Below are 25,241 nucleotides of genomic sequence, written 5' to 3' on the forward strand. Positions count from 1 at the left end.
ACTTTTAGGTTTAATTTTCTTATGAGGAAGGTATATACCATCTCATTTAACCGAAATTCTTTGTTTTGAAATTCTAAATCTAATAAGCAGTTATAATTAATAAAATACTACTTTCCTTTCCTTTTTGAATGCTCTTTGTACATGTTTTCTCTAGGACTTCATGGAAAAAGGTAGCAGTGAACTGAGCCAGAATTTGAATTTTCTTATGTCTGTTGGCTTTAAAAGCATCAAATGGTACAGCAGATGTCATGTTTTTAACTGGTGGGAGATTACTTAGGAACTCCAAAGTATTACTAAGATACTTAATACTGCCGTAGTTTTTGTTCAACCTACAGTGAGATTGATTTGTATTTTATCATAAAGTATGAAGTTACAGGGTTTTTTTTTATAGATACCTTTATCAGATCAGTGAATTTCCCTTCTGATAGCTTGCTAAAAGTTTTTCTATCATGAACGTGTGTTGAATCTTGTCAAATGCTTTCTCTGCGCCTGATGGAATGAACATATTTTTAAAAAATTTATTTTAACATGGTGAATTACATTGATTTTTGAATGTTAAATTAACTTTGCATTCCTAATATAAAATCCACTTGCTCATGATGTATTATCCTTTTTATATATTGATGGATTCAATTTCTTCTCTTTTGTTAAGAGCTTATGTGTCTATGGTTATGAGGGGAATGGGTCAGTAAATTTCTTATAATGTCTGTGTCATTTTTAATATCAGGATTACATTAACCTAGTAAAATAAATTCCATTTTCTGAAAGAGTTTCTGTAAGATTGGTGCTATTTCTTTCTTTCTTTTTTTTTTTTTGGTGCTATTTCTTATTTATTTATTTTATTTACCATATTCTTTCTAAATGTTTGATAGAATTAAGCTGTGCTATCAGCTGGGCCAGGATGTTTGTTTGTGAAAATTAAAAAAAAAAATTTTTTTTATCCAATTTCAAACTTACAGATAACTTGAAAGAATAGTATCAGGGTTTTTTTCCACACACTCTTAACCGAGATTTACTAATTGTTTACATTTTGTCTCACATGTAATACATACAATAATCACTGTATTATGTGATTGTTTTATATGAACCATGTGAGACTAGGTTGTAGGCACTGTATCTTTATTCCTAAATACTTCAGTGTGTATTTCTTGAGAACAAGGGCATTCTCTTACAAAACAAAGGTGCAATAATCAAAATAAAAAAAATAAACTTAACAATGATACAGTTGTAGTATCTAGTCCAAATTCTGTACTCAAACTTTGTCAGTTGTCCAGTAATGTTCTTTATGCATTTTTTTATATTCCAGGATTCAATCATGCATTGCATTTATTTTTATGTCCCTTTAGTTCTCATAAATCGGGAATGTTCCTCATTCTGTCTTTGCTTACTTGATTGACCTTGATGTTTTTGAAAAGTACCAGTTATTTTGTTATTAGGTTTGTTTAATCTCTTCTCATGATTAGATTCAGGTGTGTATTCTTGTCAGAAGTATTAGTAAAAAGGTATTATGTTGTTTTCAATGTATATCAGGAGGTGCATGATGTTGGTTTGTCCCAATATTAGTGATGTTGACTTTGATCACATAATTAAGGTAGAGTTGGCCAGGTTCTTTACTGCAAAGTTAGTAATTTTCCCTTTCTAACTTATTGGAAACATTTTGAGACCATGTAAATATACAGTTCCTCATGAAAATGTACCTGTTAGTTTTGACAGTCATTGATGATTTTCTAACTTCACCTATCAGTTAGCATTTTACTGTGAAGAAGTACATTTCCATTGGTTAAAGTCTCTGTGGCTCAGATTCTTATTTAATGAATGTGGACCCATTATATTATTCTTTGTCTTGATGCTCACATTTTCCTAGATTTTGTTCTACATTTGAAAATAAGAGTAGTTACTTTTTCCAGGGATGAGATAAAGAAATGGTTGTGCCAATTGAAAAGGATTCATCATTAAAGAAGGCTTCCTCATGACCCTAGAATTTCTACGTTTCCTAAGGTCAGTAATAAGCCATCAAGAACACTGTGGCAGGCAAGGGAAAAATCTGTGCCAATTCATTCTTATTTATGCCACAGAAGCTCACATATTCATATTTATTGTGACTTAAGTCAGCATTTAAGTGAGGTGTTTTCTTTCACATTTTTCTTCACCACAATATTCTAAGTTCCTTTACGTTAGATCACTTTAAAAAAAAAATAGATCCTGGGGAACATAACCCTATAGAAGTTGCAGGGTCCTCAGTAAATCCCTAATGGATGATTTTGTACTTAGGGGTTGACCGTCACTTTGAGAAATATGATATTAGGAGACATGCATAGATATTTTTACATTTGCATTTCGATGTGTCTGAAAACAACAGCTAAATTATTAATAGTCTCTCCTAATAACATACAGTGTATGTGTATGTATAGGGATTATATTTGGTTTATGATTATAGCTGCTTTCAGTAGAAGAATAAGCCCTTGATAGTTAGGTGGAAAAATAATGGTGTCCATAGCAAACATTGCAATGACTCTGGAATAGCAAAAAAAAAAAAAAAAAAAAAAAAAAAAAAAAAAAATCCTCATTTTTAACACTGTGCCTCTTGAAATTTCACATTAAAACATTGATTAAATTACTAGAGAGCTTTAAAAATATAAGTGTTCCTGAGTGGAATAATCTTTAATTTCCCCCTACCCCAACCATTCGCATTTTAGAGTGACTGTATTAGGGAACGGCTTTAATGTGTAGATAATTGAAATTAAAGAATGCAAGATAGAGGTTAGGAGATAATTTTTTGATATGTGTTAGGGGATAATTTTAATATACTTTGAATTTTCTAGGTAGAAAGATGGAATGAAGGTGAGAGTGGCCCTGGGGATATTTGAGGAAACCAGATGCACATTGTAGGACTGAATGCCTGAGGCACGAATAAGGTTGAGGCAAAACATTTGGAGAAACAAATGAGGTAGAGAGTGCTAGAGCTGAAGAAGAATATAACTACCCCATAATTTTGCCTGGGGCTGATTTTACTCCTCTCATTTGCCTCTTCACTTCCTCATCTGCTTGAAGCCTGTGTTCCAATAAAGCACTTGCTATGTGCAAGGCTGTTGGCCTAGGCTGATCTGTCTACTGCTATGAGAAATTGCCCCAGTGGTCAGCAACTGGATCCTGAAAGCATTGCTTTCCCAGTTGTTCCCCTGCAGTTCTTGATGTACCCCTTATTTCAACCACACATTTGGGGTGCATGTCTTGTCTAAAGAAAATGTATAGTTAATAATAATACTGTATTATATATTTGAGAGTTGCTAAGAGGGTATATCTTAAAAATTCTCATCACAAGAAAAAAAAACCTTGTAAACTCTACAGTGATGGAGGTTAACTAGACTTATGGTGATCATTTTGCAATATATATAAACACTGAAGCCTTATATTGTACAGCTAAAACAAATATATGTCAATTATATCTCAATTAAAACAAAAGGAGGGAAACGTATTATCAGGGCTTTTAGACTGTTACATTTTAGGATCTCAGTCATCATCCTTATTTTTTTAGAAAAATGTTAATATGACTTATCAGTATAGTGAGAATGGATGAATTAACTGCCCAACCTAGTAAGTCCAGTAAAGAGAATTTCAAGTGTCTTCTTACTTGATTTTTACAGATTATGATGTAAAACTCTCTTAACTAAAGATAGTAAGTATTTAGGCAAGCCAGTATTTGCAATCAGAAGATATCTTGCAATCTAGAATCCTTGTTTAATAAATGGGATCTTTGGTGACTATGGCTTTCGTAGCCACTTTCCTAGCTTTGGTGCCCAGTGCTCACTAATGCTTGCTGAGGAGAAAAACAAAAGAATCAGTACAACAGTTGAGCAGCCCTTTAGTCACCATAAAGAAAAATGATTACTATTTTAAAGATGTTATGCTGAATTTCAAAAAGTACATTAAAGAAAATAAATTAGGTACAAAATAAAATGCTAGTGGTTTACCAACAGAAAGGGATAAAACTTATGTTTGAAATTAATAGTTCTTTGTGATAACTGCAAAAGTAGGTACTTTTCAGTTATGAACATTAAAGTGATTTTCATTTATTTTCATTTTTTGATTTTTTGGGAGGAAACAAATTTAACAATATGCAATTAGATTTTTGTCTTTGGAAATTGTAATTTTTGCTGAAAAGTAAAGTTCTGAGAGGATATGTTAGAGTGTGAGCAAAATACCGCATGGTTATTAGGATTTTAATATTTCTTAGAACAAGACCTTGTTCATATTTTTATTGCATAATGTAAAATCAGGAGAGCCAGTTATTTCTTTTAATTAAATACTCCATTGATGTTGTGGTGACTTTACTTACATTTAATAATAAGACCAGAATATTGTATCTTCCTTATAAATCATACATTAATAATTATTTATAATATGCTACTTTTTTACATGACACTAGGATTTTTATTGGGTTATATATGATCGAATTGTGAAGTTTGGATTTCCTAATTATTTAGATAGTGTAACTTTGAGATATAGTGTATGGATGATGTACAGGGAAAAAAATTCCCTTCAACTGTATACCATCCCATTTCTGTATAGACAGAATCACAGCATTGAAACTAAAAAGCAACAATCTTTTAGGCATTTATTCAATCAGAAAGCATTTGTTGAAAACCTCTCAAGAGCTAATCACCTCAATCATATTTTAACTCTGTGCCAATCTTGATTATGTCTTATGTGTATTGTAGGGTATTGCTATTTTAAATTTGAGTATTGTGGTCCTATTACCCTACCTCAAGTGTAGTACGATTTTGGTGAACAAAATATCAGGCTTGATTGTAGATAGACAATCAATGTATTTGGGACCCTATATCTTAATATATGACCTTCTGGCTTCATTTACCTGGGTGATTAAGATAAAACATTTTTTTCCTGTGCTTAACCATCCTTTGCATGTATGATGCCTTGATTCTCACCTTTTTTAGAGCATGTAGCAATGGTGAGTGAAGTATAAGCATTCACTCCTTGGCCACTGCATCAGGTGGTATGGAGAATTCCAAAGGATGCACATAGCAGTACTGATGGATAAGGGAGGCCAAATAAACACAAGTGAACAGATGGATGCATCTCTGTAAACTTGAGTACATGCATGCAAGAACTTCAGCTGCACGAAGACGATATTCCTGAATTCGAAATGATTTTTGGAGTGCTTAGTATGGATGACCTTGAGGCTTATTTTAGGATATTTTAAGTAAACTTTCATTAAACAGATAAATAATAGAGTTGTGAATTAAAGGGACCGAGAATAATAACATGAATTCAGCCATAAATCAACACATATTGTTAATTAGTAGATATATATTTGCTTGTGAATAGTGGAGATCACAAAATTCACATAAATACACTTCAGAGCATGGGCCATTTGGGGAAAGCATAATTTATGGGTAAATGATGATTGAAAACTAAGCTGGATTTCTTTTATGGGGAATGATAATATCAAGAGCATTTAGAGAAAATGACTTTTGTCATTGGTTTCTTTATGCTTGAAAAAGAGTCTGGAAACAGTGTGTAGTTAAAATGGATACATCAGGGATTGTGGAGTTGGACAGACCTTGGTCCAAATCCCAGCTAAGCCATTTACCAGCTAAAGATTTTTGTGCGGTAGGTGGGGGGAGACAACAACTTCCATGTGTTTCAGTATCTTAATCTTTTAAATGGAGGATAATGTCTACTTTTTAGGATGCAGTTTAGAACTTGATATATATTAGATGCTCATTGAATGATAGGTATTTTATTATTAAAAGCAGCTCATGATTTATTTTATGGCTTTGGAATTGATAGAAGGTAAAGATTTGAGAAAGGTAAGGACAATAAAGAAGTAGTTTAAAAAAAAAAAAGATAGTATTATCCTATGTAAAAAGAGTGACCCAGTAGTGTAAAGATATCAGGCAAGTTGGAAGAAATGGTTTGATGATAAAGCAATGTTTTAGGTTCTGTAGATTATGACCTGCATATATATATATATACACCAATACCAATTACCATAATATATATATCATAATATATTGATAAGTAAGGCTGATACATGGTTTTTCCTAGAGGTCTCCAAGGAAAGTGTGTGGAGGGGAGTCACTGACAGATAAGTCTACTGTTACCTTCAGACATTTCCAAATCTCTTTCAGATGTTCAGACTATCTCTATGTAAGTTTTTATGTGAATTCTTTTCATTTTGCATGTATTTGATATTTAAGAAATATTAGATCTGTGAGTTATGAAATAGTTTGTATGATTAACTTTGATTTTATTTTATGCACTCCTGGCTATTGAGTGTTTACTGAATCCTCTTGCCAAAATGAACTTGTGATTAGGTTGCAAGTGTGTTGTGCTCTTTGCTGTTTTGCTGATTCAGTGGGTTGCTTTACCTCTTCTGCTCAGACTGAAAATCAGTACCCAGAGTTATCATCATTGAACTCTTGCAGTACTCTTAAATAAAACTCAGAAGTAGGGAAAGAAATTCTTAGTGAATGAAAGTGACTAATGGATTAGATATCTAACTTACCACCACTAATGGATACTTAGTTTCCACTCTGGCAGAAATAATAAACATGTTTTAGGATGTACATCCACATTGTGGAATTTTAAAATGTAAAAGACATAATTACTTAAAATTTTTAAATCTTGTTTACAAAAATATATAAGAAAAATAGCCAAAACTTTTCTAAAGGAAAAATAATGAAAAGGAATTCATTTACCTTGTATTAAAATAAATAATTTAATGGGGTACTTGGGTGGTTTATTCCATTGAGCAGTCGACTCTTGATTTTGGCTCAAGTCATGATCTCAGGATTGTGAAATGGAGCCCCACCTTGGGCTCCATGCTGGGCATGGAGCTTGCTTAAGGTTCTCTCTCTCTCTCTGTCCTTCTCCCTGTGCCCCTCCCACCTTGTGCTCACTCTCTCTGTCTCTCTCAAAAAATCTTAAAAAATGATTTAAAAGCTAAAATAAATATAGCAATATAGTGTTGGCATGAGAACAAATAGATTTATAAAACATAATAAAAAATTAGAGACTCCAAGTAATTATTTGTAATGAGTATATTTTCATATGTTAATTGGATATTTCAATTTTTTTATGCATTGCTTATATTTCATTGGATTGTTTTTATCCTCCTAACCGATCTCCTTTTCTCCCTCTCTCTTCCTTCTCTCTCTTCGGTATGTTAAAAATATAATAGGAATGAATGATTCAAGTAAGGAGGGAGACAATAATTTTTAGTGTAGTATTTCTGTGTCTTAAGACTCTGTGGCCTGACATTGGTCATATTAAATTTTATGAACTTTATAGACTCTTGGTTACTGACACATATAGGAAATACCTATATTAGATCTAAGCAAATGTAGTAACATCTCTTGTGGCTGACTGGGGAGAAGGGTTTTTTGGGAGAGGGGCATGAGGAATCTTCGGGGGCAACATACATATTCACTATTTGATTGTGGTTATGGTTTCATAGGTTTATACGTATGTCAAAAGATCAAATTGTATATTTTAAGTATGTGTATCTTATGCCAATTACACTTTAATAAGATTGTTATTTTATCAATATTATTTTTTTCAATTACCATCAGGTCGGTTCATTATAAAACTTGCCTTTAATCACTAGAAATCGGACTTCGAAATCCTGTAAATATTCTCTCTTCATGCCAGCTTCTGATACTACTAAGACTTCTTCAAAGTGGTATTTTTCTTTGGTGCTATAATTAGTAAACTCAGGTTTGTGTGGTGGACAGCTTATTTTGGTGGTCATTTTGAGTAAAATCTTTTGTCTGTTAGGTACATTACGAATATTTTCTCCTAGCCCAGGCGTTAGCAAATATTTTAGGAATTGTGGGCTATATGGGCCTGGCCACAGTACTCAAGTCTGCCTATGTAGTAGGACAGCAACCATAGATAATTTGTAAATGATTTTGGTGTGGCTGTATTCCAATAAAACTTTATTTACACAAACTGGCGGCGAGTCCATGGGCTATAGTTTGCCAAACTGTCCTTGAATATTGCTTGTCTTCTAACTTTATTTATGGTATATTTTATCATATAGTTGTTTAAAGTTTTATCATATCTGCTCATTTTTTTTGTTATTCCTGGGTTTTGTATCTTTCCTTCTGTAAGATTATACAAATATTTTTCTATAGATTTTCCAGTATTTTGTATTTTGTTTTCGTGTTTTACATTGAAATTTTTGATATGGCTGTAATTTCCTTGAGTGCATAATATGAAGTAAAGCTCTACTTTATTTTTTTCCCAAATGATCCAATATTGTTTGTTAATTACATAGTCTCACATTGATTTGAAATTTCATCTTTTTATAGAATATATTCTCCTAAAATATGGATTTATTTCTGAAATTACTATTTCATTTCATTATTTATTTTTCCATTCCTATTTTATAAAATACTTTTTATTTACTTGAGTTTTATGAAATATTTTACTTCTAGCAAAAAAAGAATGTTACTGTTTTCCCTCATCTTGAAAGGATTATTTTTCATTATTTGTGGGTTTTCTTTGCTCGTGTATTTTTTTTCTCATTATATATTATCAGTTATTCTTTTGTGTATAGGAAACCATTGAACTTTTTCTGTCAATTTTGTGTCTTACTAGTGTACTAAACAATCTTACTAGTTATAATAGTTTTCCAGATGATTCTTTTGGATTTTATAGCTGAACAATCATAGCACATAGAAACAGTGAGATATTTTACTCTTTATTTCTAATGTTGATTTCTCATCTTTTCTTATCTTCCTGTGTTGGCTAGGAGGGACAATAGAATGTTGGATAGTAGGAGTAGCAGGTATTTTTTTCTTGTTCATGTTTAAAATTAGATTTTAGTCATTTGAAATACAAAAGCCAAACATCAGTTTTCTGTTTCAAAAATATTCTGGTCATTCTGCTATATATATCACATAAGCTTTCGTTTTTGTTAAGTGAAATACCTCTTAAATTCTCTATAAATTATTTTGATGAGAATTAGTCTTTTTTTTTTTTTTTAGGATTTTATTTATTTATTTGACAGGGGAAGCAGCAGGCAGAAGGAGAGAGAGGAGCAGACTCCCCACCGAGCAGGGAGCCTGATGTGGGGCTCCATCCCAGGACCCTGGGATCATGACCTGAGCTGAAGGCAGATGCTTAACCATCTGAGCCACCCAGGCGCCCCGAGAATTACAGTGTTAAAATAACCTGTGCTTCTATTAAGAAATAGTATTTCTCTGTTCTCTTTTCTTTTCTGTTTCTGATTAAATTTTTCTTTTTTTGTTAAAGTTACTGCAAATAATTTTAGATGTTAATATTTTATTATTTTGTGATTGAGTTTTTAAAATGTATTTAATGGACTCTTTGAGGTTTATGATTCCTATGTTTAAAAAAATTAAACATGAAACTATTATGTTTCACCAGTTATTTAATCATTTGGTGGGATTTTTTTAAGTTAACAATAGTATCATGTGCAAATAATGAGAGTTTTGTCTTCTTTTTGGATAATTATAGCTTCTGTCACATAGCTCCCTCCCCCCCCTTTTTTTTTTGAGACAATGAGAGAGAGTGTGCATGTGTGGGGGTTGGGGGGAGAGACAGAAGGAGAGGGAGAGAGAGTCTTAAGCAGGCTCCACACTCAGAATGGAGCCCAGGGCAGGGCTGGATCTCACTACCCTGAGATCATGAGGTGAGCTGAAATCAAGAGTCGGACGCTTAACCAACTGAACGGCCTAGGCACCCCACGTCTCCCCCTTTTCTATGTATTGTTTTGGCTATTGTATTTTCAGTCATAGTGGTGATACCATCCTTGCTTTGTTGCATTTTGTAACTACTTTAATATTTATTTGTTAAGACTGCTACTAGATTTTGGCCAGATGTCATAATAATTTTAAAGATCATTTTTCTTTTTTTTTTTTAATCCTATTAAGGATTTAAAAAATAACCAGGATTGATATTAAGCCTTAAGAATTTATGGAAATATGTATTTATTTGGTAACGTTTATTGATATAATTATGTATTTTTTTTTAACTTTTGAACTGTTAATAACATGTGTTCTTTGAATTGATTTTCTATCATTGAGGCATCTGTCTATATTTTTAAATCTCTTATATTGGGTTATGGTGTGTTATCTACTTAGTAAACTTTCAGAGAGTTGTATGATATTTTATCAGGTACTTGTGTTTCTATTTTTTAATGAAATTACTACACAATTTTCTTTTTTGTGCTATATTTTCCAAGTTTGGGTATCATAGCTATACTAATTTTATAACATGATTTGGAAAGTTTTCCACCTTTTATTGAAGTTTGTAGATACTGACTCTGAGTAACATGTTATATATCAGAGGCAGGCTGTTTTGTTTGTGCTTTTTCCCCTGAGGCTAAATATTAATTTTTTAGATACTGAAATTTAAAATCTATTTCATTTGGGCAGTTTTCAAAGGGTTAACATTTTGCCTGGAATTTTTTTTTTTTTTTAATAATTTTAGGCCTTGAGAAATAGCTGCCATGTCTCTTTATAGTGAGTGTAATTCCAGTGTTTATGAATCAGGTGAAACGTAGAATGTTCATTGAAATATCTTTCATGAGTTAATGGGAATCCTTAGTTGAAATGAATACTTACACAGGTGTTGATTATGGTTGATTCTGTCATTTAACTTAAGCCACTTTAAAACATTGATATTTTTACTCAGTTCAGAGACAGAAGACCTTGTGTCCTGTTCTGAATTGGCATTTCCTCTTTTCTAAGGAGGTCTGAATGTACCCATGCATGTTATATTTAAATGTTTGATCCTTTGACCCTTGTGGTTAAGTTATGTTTTGGGAGGTACATTTCAAACCTGAAAAACTACGTTATCTCATGAGAAAAAATCAAGGTGTTAGCTGTCACATAATATTGGAAGATATGTTATAGAAATGAGAATTACACTTATAAAATTAAAGTTTCACTATATATGTATAAAATTATTAAAGAAATATAAGAAGAAAGTAATATAAAAGAACCTAATCTATTTTTCCTATTACAAATTCTAAATTTGTAAGAGATGAGAGCTTCCTTACCAAAGGACAAACTTCGGATACCATCAGACTTACAAAAGAAACTTTTTTACTTTATTCACAGTTTTAAATGTTCATATGTCAATATTTGAAAATTTGAGAAACAAATACAGTATTGCTTGGCATACAAAATGCTTTGAAAAGTAAGTATCTTAGTATACTTCTGTGGCTTCTTTTATTTTGTTGTTCCTGAAAAGAAACCAGCAGGAGTTGGTCCAGGTCTTAGATTTTTAGATAAGAAATTTTGTCACAGGATTGTTGACCTCTAGTATTTATTGTTGGATATGTGCTAGTCAGTGAAAAATATTTCAGAATAAGATAGCCTTTTCCTGAAGGAGTTTAGAGTCTCTGTTTCAGCGCCAATTCCCATTCTTATCTCCAATGATTGCCAGGGTATAAATAGCTGTAAAATAACACCATTGGGTGCTAAGTACTTCGCTACACAATAACTCTATCATCACTTTACAATAACAACTGACAAATGATCCATACTGTCAGAGGGAAGCTTTGTTGTGTAAGCCATTTCTTAACTACATTTATTAAGGATTTTGACAGCAATCAGTGGAGATACATTTTTTTCTAGTGTGTTTATTCCTTAATCTACAGTCTTTAAGGATGTGCCAATTGTCATTTATCCACTACCTGTTGTGGAACCCGGATAACAAGATAATGCAAGTCATTAGCAAGGTTTGCATACTACAGAAAGGTACCATGTTTCCTGACATGTTGAAGCTAATAGAGTGAAGTTACACTGATAACATTCTATTTCTGTTTCATCCCCAAGGACAATAAGTATTCCTTTCTAATCCTATTTAGATAAGGTTGAAGTTCATGGGTTTATTCCAGGCATTTATATACAAATGAAGTAGAGTTTAGTTTGGATTAGTTTGGATCTTCTCCAAAGATCAAGAGTTTAGGTTTTCAGGTAGAGAAGAGCTTTGTAGGAGAACATATCTGTCTGCTAAAAATCTTTTTGTTTTCCCAGCCTCCCTTTTTTTCCAGTACAGTTGCTTTTTATTTCCATTCATCAATCTAATCAGAATAGAATTAAAGACAGTTTGCTTTCTGTTATCCAGTGTTTGGACTGAAACAAAATTGGCTTTGTACCTTGTAGACCCTGTAGGATCATGATGAATGCTTCCATTTTCTCTTTTTCATGAATCTGAATCTACAATAGATATTCATTTCTTTAAAATAAGGAACAACTCATTTTTAAAGAAGAAGAGAAGCAATATAAACTTGTTTTTGAATAAACAGAATTTAGGCAGTCACGTAGTCTTTAAGATGACTCTACACTTCCATGTAACTAGAGTGAGGAGCAATGTTCAGAATAAGTTGTGGTGTGAAGGGAACTTGGGTGTGTAATAGCCAGTAGGTGGGAGCAATGTTTCCACTCTGGTGTAGGTTTGATGTCCTTTTCCTCTGAACTAAAGAACATCAGTTGTGAATTTCTTTTGTCTTCCCTTTTACTTTATTGGAATAAAAAAAAAGCAAAACTATGAACGACAACTTGCTAATGAGTTTTTCATCCTCTTAGGTTCTCTTTGGAGATTCTGATTATTGCAAATGAATGTTGCCCCACAGTACACTTGTTCCCTCACCAGTGTGTCTTCAAGTAGGGAGGAGGAAAAAGGATTTTTTAAAATTAGAAAATAAAATAACCTTATACAGCATCTTAGCAATGAAAGTATTTTATATCTTTACCACTTTAGAATTATTGTATGTATTCAATTTCAGTATTTTTTTCACTAAACTTTCTTCCTTTTTAATTTTTTATGGAGGTTTTGACTTTGCTTTACTAGATTTTGTACTTAAATAATTTAGGCTTTCCTCCATTCATAGATTTAATATGGGCTTATAAGGTCAATTTTTTAACCTTGGTAACATTGCTTCTTATTGACTATTTTAAAGTCAGCATGCCTTCCTTTTCCTTTTCAAGCAAAGAAAATTAGTAATATTTAGAACTTTCTGGCAATACATCACTTGAGTGAACTCAACATGTGCTTTTAAGGAAAAAAGTCACCTTGTGAAAAGTTGTTTCCCTATAAATAGAATTAATGTTAATTTCTAGGATTTTCAAAAGCTTCTTTATTCAAATTCAAAGCTGGCTTAGTCCTCAATTGGTGTTTGCTTGTGAACTTGATGCACTAGTTTCTGTATGATTTGACAAAAATCAAGAAGGATTTAGTTTTTACAAATGCATGCCACATGAATTTTTATTCTATTTGTTACCAGCTTATTTGAAAAAGCTGAAACATATGAACAAAGGCAGTAGTGTTCTTGATTTGAACATAAAAAAGAAACAGTTTCTCAAATGAGAATCAGAGCCACAGACTTACCTGTTTAGTAAACTCGAACCTACTTGAAAAAATTTGATCCATGAAATAAGGAAACTTTCCTTACTTGATGTAATAAATGTTAAGATATCAGTAGGACAAACTGTCAAAAAACTGTTAATTTCTGTTCATGAACATTTTTTTCTTTCCAACGGTAAATTGTTTATTATATACAAATACCTACACATAACCATGCAAACACAGGCATATTATGTTATGTTATTGCTTTCATATTACTATTGTAAATCAGTGATTTTACATTTCAGTTATTGTAAATCAGTGATCTTACATTTCAGTTAATTGCTGTGCTTGGGAACTGCTCTGTACAGGAAGACTCTGGAATCAAAATTGGAATGGAACTAAAATTGTGAAATCCCAATATGATAAGATAAGTTGAGGTGGAGAATAAAATTAGGATGACACAGGGGCACCTGGCTGGCTCAGTCAGTTAAGTGTCTCTTTGGTTCAGGTTATGGTCTCAGGGTCATTGGGCTCCCTGCTCAGCAGGGAGTCTGCTTCTTCCTCTCCCTCTGCCCCTCCCCCTGCCATGCTTGCTCTCTCTCTCTCCCCCAAATAAATAAAATCTTTAAAATAAATATTAGGATGACACAGCAGATTTGATAGGGCCAATATTTTCATTTCTGTGCAGTCTGTTAAAGGGGCAGATAGATGGCTGAGGGATGATAATAGCAACTGACCAAGAATACCTTCACTTTCCCCTCAGCTTGACTGAACTTTGACAGGCTCCTGACCTCCTTTTTCTTAGAGCATTTACTTTAGAAAACTTGGGATGGTAAATTCTTTCTCTGGCCATTTTAAATATACACAAATCTTAAAAGACTCAGGCTCGTTTTACAACCCAGGAATGTCTTTCTCCAGGACCAGAGAACCACCCCTTTGAAGTGTAGTCATTAAGGAAGGTAAGTGCCCCTGTCTCCCAGTCTAACTTCAGTGGGAGCCAATTAGAAAACACAGATGACCAAATCACAGAGAAAACCGTTTGCAAACTCAAGAATAACTCAGTGTGATCAACACATCCCTTTGATGAACACCCCTCCCACCCCAGCATCCTCCCGTTACTTTTCCACTAGCTACTCCAGCATTTAAGATCCTTCTCATCTTGTGTATTAGTGGAGTTAAACTTGGTCTGAGTTGTGGCCTCTTTTCTCTATTGCAGTAGCCATGTGTCTTACTCAGCTTATGTCACCATAAGGAAATACCAGAGACGGGATGGCTTACACAGTAGAACTATATTTTTCATGGTATGGAGATTGGGAAGTCTAAGACTGGGGTGTTAGCCTGGTTGGGTTTGCATGAGAAGTCTTGTCCTGGTTTGCAGATGGTTGCCTTCTTAGTGTCCTTACATGGCCAGGGAGGGTTGGTGGAGGGGAGAGGTCAAGTAAGCTCTCTGATGTTTCTTCTTTTAAGGGCACTAATATTCACGTCCTACTCTCACAACTTCACTTAAACCTAATTGCCTCCCAAAGAACTCATCTCCATATACCATCACATTGGGGATTAAAGTTTCAACATATAAATTTGGAATAAGACACAGTTTGGTCCACAGCACCTGGAATAAAATATTCCTTATCTGTTTAGTTTTTGCTTTGATATAACCCACTGGCCGCAGAGAGTAATTTCATAGATGAAAATAATCCTTCAGTCCCTGTTCTTGGTGTGACATTTGGTTGGGAGTAGGCAAAGGAAAGAGATGGACTGTGCTTTTCTTAGGCATTTTATATTTCCCATAGGTAGGGCAATTTTTAAGTAAAATTATAAAAAAGAAATTTTTCTTTGGTTGCCCATCCATCTCTCCTCTTTCATTCTACTTGTCTCTTGTATTTACTCCAGGGGGAGGGAGGTAAAAAGTCAGGGAAGGTCTCCTGGAAATAATGACATTTGAATATAATAATAGGGGGGAGAACAGGATAAATTGTGTGGGCAGCAGTTAGGAGAAAAGCAAGAGCTAATGTAAGGAAGATGGGTGAACTAAAAATGAAAACAGCAATAATGAAGTTAGTTTTAACATTTATTTAATTTCTGCTATGTGCCAGGCTCTGCTCTAAACAGTTAATGTGCATTAATTCATTTAATGGTTATAGCAACCCTATGAGGTACATACAATAATTATTCCCATTTTGGACATAAAGAAATTAAAATGCAGGGAATTAACAAATTTGCTCAAGGCCATAAAGCTAATAAATTATAGAGCTGGGATTTAAATCCAGGCATTATTGGCCCAGTACCCATGTATTTAACCTCAAAACAGCACTATCACTGAATATATGTCGTCACTCTAAAGATATACATATTTTAATCAGGTAATGGCCTCTGATGGTGGGATTTTTGACCATGAGTTCAAGTTAATGAGGAAAAGTTGTTTTTGAAGGGACGATGGGGTCAGAGCAGTTTTTCGAAAACACTTTTCAAATTGTAGAATGTTGTAATTACCTGTTAGTCTTGAAGGAAAGATCTGTGCCAATGACAAAGTTAATAATAACATACATACTTCTTGTATAGTATTTTGTAGCTTACAAAATGCTTTAACCTGAGTATTTTCCTTAAGATTTTATCAATGACTGTAAAGTAAGATTAAGGAAGTTACCATAACTTTCGAAGAAGTTGTGCAACTTTCCAAAGTTATAATAGCTATTTAGGAGGCAAGATTCAGTATTCAAATATGAGACTGCCTGTTGTCTGATTCCTTAAACTTTTCACTAACTAATTTCAACAGAGACCGGGTATAAAAGTGATTTGAAAACTGAGAGTTGAAGGTTGGAAGAAAGTAGTTAAAGATCCACAAATATCTATACCTTATATCTTTGAAAACAACTTTTATTATCGACTGTAAGACCTGTAATTGGGACTCATCGAAGTATTTTTTTGGGAAAACTCCAGTCAACAAATTAATTTTGACAATTGAGAAAAAACACAAGTGTAATTGCTAATCAAAGGATACTCTGGGGAAAGACCCAGCCACTTATAATTTAATTAGGGACAGTCAGCATGAAATCAGAGAAAAGAGATCATAGCCGCATTTGAAGAAAACACATTTAAGAGGTAAGAAAATAGTCATGAACTGGCTTCTGTAATTTCAAAGCTCCATGGAGACTGCTGGCTGAACTGATATCTTTTGATACTGATGGATTCTTTTCTAGTAAAACTCTGTTTCTTTCTTTGAAAATTTAGAGATTAGAAAGACCTAAATTGAAACATTCAATTATAGGAAGTGAATTATAATGGGTGGCCTTTATGATTGCTGTACTAAAAATATGAGCCTAGAAGGTAGAATTAAATATTTAGCTAAAGTGAGAGGATTCCATAGCTAAGAATCGCAAGGCAGAAGAAACTCTTTTTTTCTCCACTTTGCGTATTAAAGACCTGAAGGAAAGAATGTGCTATTTATTGATAAAGTGTTTGGGGCAAAGTAGTTAAACTCACAACAGGTAGCCCAAAGTAGTTTTGAAAAGTACATGGCTGAGAACATTTTGGATTTTGAAAACGTATACAAGTTGACAAAATGTAGATTAGTGACAGGAAAAGGATATGTAAACTTTATGAGATCACATTTGAGGAAGAAATACATAAATATTTAAGAGAAAGCAAACACAACATATTCACAGCTGTGGAACCTTTCAGTATTCTGATTCTTATCCTGTTAAACCACAGAATGTTGAAAATAATAGAATACACAGAAATACACACCGCAAGACAGTGACAATTTGTCTCTTTCCCTTTGTTTTTCTGTCTCATACTCTCCCTTGCTTGATTTTTCCTAGTCTATCAGAGTGAAGAGAACCTCAGATAATCTTTCCTAGAGCAGAAATAAAAAGGACTTTGGTATGTTCATTGCCAGAAGGGATAAGGGGCTGAGAAAATCATATAAATCTGTATGTATGTATGTGTGTGTGGGAGAGAATGTGTGTGTTTCTCTGTCTCTCCTTTCCAAGAAAGCAGTGGTTCTCAACCATGGCTGCATGAAAAGGAAGAGGGGAACTTAAAAAATTCCAGTCTGTGCTCTAGGCCAGTTGTATCAGAATCTGTGGAGGCAGAAATCAAGCATCCCATGATTCCAATAAGCAGCTAAGATTGATATACATACTACAAAGTAGCCAAATCGGTAACTTCTACCCTTCACTCCTTTAAGAATTTGCATGGGAAAGCATTGTAGGTGTGGTTACCCCAGTTCATGTCTTACAGGATTTATCCTTTTGATACATAGCAGTAAAAACCCTTGAATTTATTCTTCTAAGTGGCTATTGTAAACCTGTATCTCCCCAATAGAAAAATCTTCAGTGACAAAATAACAATTGATATTGACTTTAAATACTAATTACACTAGTTGTCTGCTTTTAAAAACTCTTCCTTTATGCTTATATAATATCATACCCTAAACTTACCATATTGCACTTCTGTCACTTTATCAGCGAAGTTGTTTCTAGTCCCATGTATTTGCTTTAAGGTTTTACTTATAGTCCAACCTTCGTCTCCCCATTAAAGCGCAGAATCTTATCGTTCTTTTTAAACTTTAGCCGAGTATGTCAATACTTTAGCCAGTGATCATAGAAGACTAATGAGTAGGTAAACACCATGCTTTTTTAAAAAAATAAATGTCGACAAAACTAATGGATAGTTGTTATAACACTTGTATACATTTTGAGTATTCATTAACCTTTTTGAAACTGTGATTGGTATATCTGTATCCCGTCATGTTACATATGTGCCATCTCTTTTAATGTTAATATGGAGGATAAAAGCATTTATAAATAAAATGTTTGCTTCTCAGTGTTTATTTCCTTAAAGAGTATAATGTGTTTTTGAGTATTTACTTATCTAGAAAAGAATTGATAATAGTATGAAGTATAAAAATTGCTAAATCAGGTATAAGAATTTGGAGAATCAGTGAAGAATATGCAAGTAAATTGAGAGGAAAGATGAAGTAGATTTAACACCATGATTGAACACAAAGGTAGTCAAAGGATTTTTAGAATGGAGGAAAATGGTTAGAAATGGGAAAAAAGAATGAAATATCTTAGTAATAACCAAATAGAAGTATAGTATATGAATAATCAGCAAGCTACAGTAAGTTTGAAAATGCATGACCTAAGAATGTATTTTATAATTGCTAGCACTGTACATAAAATAATGTATTAATAAAAACTACTAATATATGCTAGAATAAACTATGTCTCATCAGGCACAGCTTGCTTTGTAGGAATTCAATCCCCTGTATTCATTATCTTTTCTACAAGAGTTCCTGAATTTGTGCTGTGTAGCTGTTGCTAGTCTTTCTGTTCTAAAATAGATACCATCTTGCTTTTTTATTGTTTTTTATTATACTTATTTTTTATCCTCCTGATTTTTGCTGGTCACCTGTTGCTTATGGTTAGTGGTCTTTTTCCTTCTCTTTGGACAAAGCTTAAACATTATTATAGTTTGTTTCAAATTGTGGCATTTGACTAGAGTTCCAAATTCTTGAATGGTTCCTGGTGGGAAGTGTCCAACATGAGAGAGTTTCCCTCTTTTTACAGGAGAACCTCTGCTATTCTAGATATCCCACTGTTGGTTTCAGTATGATACAAACTTTGTGAAAAAAATCAAATTAACAGTCACTGGATATACATTAAATGCTAAGCAGAGCACTGCTATCTATGGGGGTAAGGGAGACGTTTTTAGGTGGAGCTATGCATACGGTTTTAGCCTACCAGTAGATCATAGAGCATTCAATACTGTTCTCCCATTTTCCTTGCTATTAATCCTTTTTTTTTTTTTGGTTTTATGACTTTGGTTATATTTAACCTGCACATTTGTGTCAGCTGTACAGTTTTGTACAAGCTACACATACAAGGAGCTTGCAAGTAACATTTAAAAATTCAAGCCAGCACTGGAATCCGTGGGACCTTCTTCCTTCAGATGGAGTATGCCCAAAGCTGGCTTGAGTTCTGCAGGAAGTCCCCAGGGGGGTCCCACTATTACTCTTTGAAAAATTTTAATGTCATGCGGAGGAAATTCGAAAGAAATCCCTTATAATTTTTAAAAACAATGAATAAATTAATGTTTGCTGTCTGCTCCAGATGAAGTGAGAGTATTTCAGGGAAAATATAGGCAATCTTAATTGTTAAGAACAGGATGATCTATATGAACGTAAGATTTAGAAAGGACTTACAGATTTAAGTCACAATTTCTTTTTAAAGTATAAATGCATTCAAGATTTTCAAAGGCAACAATAGTACTTTATAGTGTTATAAATAATATTGCTATGTTGCTTTAAATTTTGAAACAGAATCTTTTTTTAAAAAAAACCTGATTTTCATTTAGGTAAGTTCTCAATTGACTATTGCCAGCTTAGGCCATAGAAGAAGTCTCATTAAATTTAAAGGGAATGAAATTATATAAAGTGTGTTGTACAACTATAATGAAATAAAATTCGAAATCAATAGTAAAAGGAAATTAGGTAAATTCAGAAATTTGTGGAAATTAACACACTCTTACATAACCAAAGGGTCAAAAAGGCAATCACCAGGGAAATTAGGAAATACCTTGAGATAAATGAAAACAAAAGCACAATATATCACAATTTATGGGATTGAGGAAAACATGGCTCAGAGGGAAATTTATTGTTATAAACACTTATGTTAAAAAAAGATCTTTTGGGATGCTAAGCGTCAGTTAAGCATCTGCCTTCAGCTCAGGTCAGGATCCCATGGTCCTGGGATCAAGCCCCAGGTCAGGCTCATTGCTCAGCTGAGAGCCTGCTTCTCTCTCTCCTTCTGCCCCTCCCCTCTCATTGCCTCCCCCCACTTGTGCTTGTGCTCTCTCTCTTTATCTTAAATAAATAAATAAATAAAATCTTTAAAAAAATCCCCCAAACTAAAAATCTTACCTTCCACATAAGAAACTAGAAAAAGAAAAGCAAACAACACAAGCATGTGGAAAGAAAGAAATAATACCATCCTCACTCTCTCTAGCACTCACGTATAAGACAACAGGGGGTCTGTTGGGATCAATCTGAGTCCTAGTGTTCTGTTATCATAATTGACCCTCTTTTCTGAATATTGAACATTGTAATTGGAGTAACTGTCATGTATCAAAGTCTGACCCCTTTCTTTCCTTAGGATTTTTTTTTTTCCAGGGAAGTCTCCTTTTTGGCCAGCTCATACATTTTTCTAGTCAAGTTCACACATGCATTAATCCCAAGTGGGCAAAGGTCCTTCTCAAACTGAAAACTACTATTTTACTATGCATAAATGTATAAGAGGTTGTTATATTTTATTTCCTCCATTTTAAAATGTTCTTGTCTTTAATCTATGGTTCTTAATCAATAATTGACAGTAAGTTAAGAGGAGGGAAGAGGTCAGTGTGACAGAGGGAATATTTGTAATAAAACACAGACACAGAAAATTGTGCTAATAGGTTAACTCCCTACTAATGTGAATAAATCCCTCTGTGAACCTTTTCTGAGATTACTTTTGTGAAGTAATTATTGTCTGGCCTAAAACCTTATAGTTAAGTTAAAATTAGCAAATTTTTATTGAGTTCTGTGGTAATGTCACGTTTCCAGTCACAGTAGCATGATATTTTATGGTTGCAAGGTGTTTGTTCATTCACCCCTTCATTCTTTTGACTGCATATGTTGTATGCTTGCTGTGTTCCAGTCAGATGTTTGTATAAATGATTGCACTATAGTGGGATAAAGGCAGATTAGCGGTTTGGACCAGGACCACGGGGAGTAAAAAGGAGAGTGTCATCAATTCTGCTTGGTTGTGTAAGGAAAAGCTTAACAGAGGAAAACACACATGAGATTTGGTCTTGCAGGATGAAAGTCTTAGAGTCTATCAGGGGAACAATATGAAGGAACATTACAGGCAGAATGAAAGTTTGTGCAAGGAATGAAATAATGGGGCTTGTTCAGGGAACTGTAAATAGTTCCACATACTCAGAGAGTCCCAGAAGCCACAGACTTTGGTGTCAGAGAAGCTGGACTTGAACTTAGCTCTGACATTTACTGCCTGCATAACTTAGATGAAGTCAATTAAACTTTACCACCTGAGTTTTTACTCATTTACAAAATGAGAATAATAGTGTTCACCTCAGAGTTTTTTTTTTTTCTCCTTCTTTATAAGGATTGACTAAAATATGTCCTTTTATACGAGTCTTGCCAGTTTCTGGCACATGGAAAATACCCTCTAATTGCAAGCAGTTGTTGTGGTGCACATTGTCGTTCAGACCCTTGTTGCTTTTAGGATAGAGGAAGAAGGAGAAAAGGTTGAAGAGGTGAAGAAAGATCAAGCCACAGAGGACTATGTGTATTCTGCTAAGAAATCTGATCCACATACTTCTAAATTGTAAGAAATCCATCCTTAAAGCTTACGGTCCTTTGTCTGCACAATTTAACCTTCCAATTATGTTTCTTTTTCAATCTCCGGTACCTTTACTGTTCCTTCCTTGTCACACATTCTTTCATCCGTCATTTTTCTTTTATGTTTAGCCATGTAATTTTAAGTGTTTTCAAAAGATACACAAAGTAATTTTCATTGGCATCTTCACTTGTAGTCATTTCTGTGAATAAGGACTCAAGCTTTTTTTTTTTTTTAATTATTTTCAGTATTTTTTTTAAAGATTTTTTATTTATTTATTTGACAGAGATAGACAGCCAGCGAGAGAGGGAACACAAGCAGGGGGAGTGGGAGAGGAAGAAGCAGGCTCCCAGCGGAGGAGCCCGATGTGGGACTCGATCCCGGAACGCTGGGATCACGCCCTGAGCCGAAGGCAGATGCCTAACGACTGCCCTACCCAGGCGCCCCAAGACTCAAGCTTTTAACTTGACACTTTTATCGTAAAACCTTCTCTTCTTCTATCTTAATTTTCTCATTTATTTTACTTGCTTAAATGATTAGCAGTTAAGAAAAGGGAAAAAATACTCTTGTATCCACATGCTTTATTGAAGGTACAAGACTGTCATAGCTATATTAATTATGGGATATAAATAGAGCTTTCATTATATGTTGTCAAAAAACTTGTTTTTTTATAAAAAAATTATCCTATAATTTTAAAATGTAGACAAATCAGTTGGTTCATGTTTGCTGGTCTGAACAACAAAAAAAGTAGCTGTGTATGGAAGCTATCAGGAAGATATTTATGCATGAAAATGAATTTGATTCTGAATAGCATTCTGAAAAAGTATGTTTTTTGCTATATTTCAAAGTAGTCATTTCCATAACTCTCACCAATGATATATTTGCATTGCCATATCCCTCCTACTGAACTAGCAAAAACTGAAAAATTCATCAGACATAAAGATGTTTGAAGAAAAATACATAATCTGAAGTTGTTACACTTTGCAAACTGTATATGCCAGAATATTCCCTTTAAATTTTTCTCATACCAAAATAATTTTTAAAACTTGTTTTGAAGGATAGTCTCTTTTTAGGCTTAACAGGAATGAACATTTAAATATTAAGGAATTTATAAAATAGGAACATTTTTAACATCACTGTTTAGATATGTCATAAAATTTACCCATTTAAAATACACAATTCAATAGTTTTAGTATATTAAGAGTTGTGCAACCACCACCAAAATCTGAATTTAGAACATTTTCATCACACCATTACCCTGTGCCTATTACAGTCACTCCTCATACCTGCCCCAGCCCTAGGCATTATATCTACTTTCTGTCTCTACGAACTTGCCTAATCTGGACAGTTCATATAGATAGAATGGTACAGTAGGTGATTTTTTTGTGATTGGCATCATTTGCTTAGCATAATATTTTCAAGGCTCATCTATTACATGTATCAGTAATTGATTCCTTTTCTTGCTGAATAATATTTCTTTGTATGTATATAACACAATTTGTTTATCCATTCATCAACTGATAGACATTTGGGTTTTTTCCACATCTTGCTTATTATGAATAATGCTCTAATATTCAAATACAAATTTTGTGTGGGTATTTTTTTTTTCATTTATTTATTTGGGAGAGAGAGCGGTGTGAGAGAGTGCCAGCTGGGTGAAGGGCAGAGGGAGAGGGGGAAGCAGGCTCCCTGCTGAGCAGGGAGCCCAGTGCTATGTGGGGCTTGATCCCAGGACCCTGAGATCATAACCTGAGCAGAAGGCAGACAGTTAACCAACTAAGCCACCCAGGAACCCCTGGATATATGTTATTTAACTTGGTGTGTTGCCGAGGTCATATGATTAATTATATACTTAATCTTTGAAAATTGCCAAACTGTTTTCCAAAGCTACTATACCATTTTGCACTCCCATCAGCAATGTGTGAGGATTCAATTTCTCACCTACTTGTTAGTGGTCTATCTTTTAGATTATAGCTATCTCATTGGGTGTGAAGTGTTATCTTATTGGTGGCATTACTTTGCATTTCTTTTTTTTTTTTTAAAGATTTTATTTATTTATTTGAGAGAGAGACAGCCAGCGAGAGAGGGAACACAAGCAGGGGGAGTGGGAGAGGAAGAAGCAGACTCCCAGCAGAGGAGCCTGATGTGGGGCTTGATCCCAGAACGCCGGGATCACGCCCTGAGCTGAAGGCAGACGCTTAAGGACTGTGCCACCCAGACGCCCCTAGTTTGCATTTCTGTAAGGACTAACGTTGATGAGCATCTTTTCATGTGCTTATTGACCCTTTGTATATCTTCTTGGAGAAATGTCTATACAGGTCCCTGGCCCATTTTTAAAAATTGGGCTCATTATTTAGTTGTAAAAGTTCTTTATTCTAAATACCAGTTTCTTCTCAGATATATGATCAGCAAATACTTTCTCTTATCCTGCAAGTTGTCTGTTTTCTTAATGGTATAATGTACAGCACAAAAGTTTTTAATTTTGAGGTAGTCCAATTTATGTATTTTTCCCTTTGTTGCTTATACTTTAGGTCTTATATCTAAGAAACCATTGTCTAATCCCAAGTCACAAAGACTGACTCCTATGTTTTCTTCTGAGAGTTTGATAGTTGAGCTCTTACATTAGGTCTGTTATACATTTTGAATTTTGTTCTGTTTGTTGGTATGGTATAAGGAAGAGTTCCAACTTCATTTTTTGCATCCGGATATCCAGTTGTCTCAGCACCATTTGTTGAAAAGACATCACTCTTCATTGAATTGTCTTGGCAATCTTGGCAAAGGTCAATTGACCATAAATGTAAATGTTAATTTCTGGTCTCTCAATTCTATTCCATTGATTTTTATGTCTGTTTTATTCCATTACTATATGACTATCTTAATCACTGTGGCTTTGCAAGTTTTGAAACCTGCAAGAATTGTTAGTATTCCAACTTTGTTCTTTTTTCCCCCCCGAGATTATTCAAGCTATTCTGGGTCTCTTGAATGTTCATATGAATTTTAGGATCACTTGTCATTTCTGGAAAAAAAAAAAAAAGGTTGCTGGGATTTTGATAGACATGGTGTTGAATCTCTAGATCAGTTTGGAAAGTATTGCCATTTTAACAATATTAAGTCTTCTGATCCATGAACATGGGATATGTTTATTTAGAACTTCTTAACAATGTAGCTTTTAGCATTCAAGCCTTGTGCTTTGTTAAATTTATTCCTAAATATTTTGTTACTTTTGATGCTCATTGTAAATAAAATTATATTCTTAATTTCATTTTCAAATTGTTCATTGCTAGTGTATAGAAATACAATTTTTTTTGTATATTCAGCTTGTGTCCTACAATACTGCTAATCTTGTTTATTGTTTTAACAAGTTTTAGTGATTTTTAGATTATTTTCTATATGCAAAATTATATCATCTTTGAATACAGATAATTTTAGTTCTTTTTTTTTTTTTTTTTACCAACTGGATGACTTTTATTTTTGTTTTTTTTACCTGATTTCCTTGCC

The sequence above is a fragment of the Ursus maritimus genome, unplaced genomic scaffold (genome assembly GCF_017311325.1).
Source record: "Ursus maritimus isolate PB19 unplaced genomic scaffold, ASM1731132v1 scaffold_10, whole genome shotgun sequence".
Classification (NCBI taxonomy): Eukaryota; Metazoa; Chordata; class Mammalia; order Carnivora; family Ursidae; genus Ursus; species Ursus maritimus.